The following is a 2156-nucleotide window of genomic DNA, read 5'->3' on the forward strand; positions in this document are numbered from 1 at the left end:
TTATACTACGTTTATTTATTTCGTTTACATATGTGTATTTTTTCAATTTTCATATATTTTGTTTACATATAAAAAATTATCTCGTTTATAGTATAAAACGAAATATATGTATTTATAAATAATTAAAGAGAAGTGCTAAGGGACGAGCAGAATTTGTGATGTGTAGCCATCAATTAATCATCATCAATATTTTTAAAGGTCACACTATGGTAAAGATGTAAGGTACAGAGATTCTCTCTGAAATTTTTATCTATGGACACGTGTTTTTACTCTCTCTCTCTTATAGCAATCAGCTTGTAACCATAGCTGTACAAAGGCTGGCTTGGCTAAAAGCACATTTGAGCTGAGTGATCATATATAAAAATTTGATAACCTTATTTATTTTTTATTCGAGAGTTTTAACAGTTTTGTTTAAGATTTTTTTTTTTGCCTAATAACAATTTTATAGTAATATAAATTTCTAATGGAGGTTTATCAAAATAAATATTTTTAACAAAGACTACACGTTTTTTTAAATATATTAGTGTATATTTTTGTATATTGTATGAGATAATTAATAAAAATATATAAATTTTTTTATTAAAAAAGATTAAATAAAAAATATATATAATAAGTATTATTATAAATATTTTACAAAAGTATAATTAAAATTAAAGTTTAATTATTTTTAATATTAAAAATAATTAGTATTTATTTTAACTGATTTGAATTGATTGAGTGATCATCTCACTTGTCTACCTAATTAAGTATTAGAGTTTCGAATCCCACATTGTGTATGTAACAACTCATTGGCTAACGGCAGACCCTTAATAAATAAAATTTAAATCTGTGGATGATTAGTTCTCGACCTGCTGCCGAGTTGGAAAATACAGTGAAAGAAAATAGTATTTATCTTAAAAGTAGAACAATTCTAATTGATGATAGCAATACTTATGGAGATTTGTCTTTGTTAAAATTTAACTGTGACAGTTTTATTTATTGGTATCATATTTATTCAGGAAGTCAAACAATATGATCAACGTTATTACCGGTTAAAATTTTATATTTTATTACATCATTTTCAAACTTCTAAACTTATAAACTTATGTCATTACAAAAGCTATTAGATTGATTAATATTTTTTGGCAATATTACCAAAACAACGTAGTTGAGTATATTAATTTGTGTAAAAAGAAACTATAATAACTTTTGTTATTCAATATATAATTTATTCTATTGAAAAATGAATTATTATTCTTAGATTGGAATATATTTTTTTCTCTATTTTTATATCATTTTATTTGATAATAATTGCCATTAAAAAAATGAATAACTAAACTATTTAATAATATAATGTACAAAATAATTTTTTATTTTAAAATTAATTATAGTTAGTGAAAAAAATTCTAAATATTTTCTTACACGAATATTAAAATGTATGAACTGTCGTGATGTCACTAACATAAATACAAATCATACAATATAAATAAATGTATAAAAGTAGAAATAAAATCTTCAAACTCAATTAATATAACAATAAATAAAAATTGTTATTTATCTACTAAATGTGGTAGTAAATACTGGACAAAATAAAATTATATTTTTATAAATATATTTACAGATAACTAAAAAATTAAAAACAAACACACTAAACAATATAGAGCATCAATGGTAAAATATAACCTAAAAAGGTCACTTAAATTCAAAAAGAACATGCATGTGATGAATTATAATAAATTTATATATGAGGAGTAAAAATAAAATAAAAAAATTAAAAATAAAATAAAGAGAACAATTAAAAGAAGTAAAAATTAAATAAATTCAAAAAAAATGTATCTTAAACACAAGAGAGAGAAAGAAAGAATAATAATAGTCAGTGTAACTGATGAGTGATGAATATGATTTGGCTAAGAGATCAGCCAATTAAGCAAGTTATTGAAGAGTTAATGAGTCATCACATTTTCTTGTCTTGCTTTGAGAGAAATAACTACGTGTCCTTTGAACATTAAAAAGGAAGGAATCTCTGTATCTCTATACCATATAACATTTGTACCTTATAATTCTCCTATTTTCAATGGTGTGAGATGACATCGAATAGTGTAGGATTACTTTTTTTTTATAGTTAAGTGCTGGCCAGATTTCAATAAAAGTGTTGGCCCTTAGACTTTTTCATAATT

This window comes from Arachis ipaensis, chromosome B10 (genome assembly GCF_000816755.2).
Source record: "Arachis ipaensis cultivar K30076 chromosome B10, Araip1.1, whole genome shotgun sequence".
In the NCBI taxonomy this organism is placed as follows: Eukaryota; Viridiplantae; Streptophyta; class Magnoliopsida; order Fabales; family Fabaceae; genus Arachis; species Arachis ipaensis.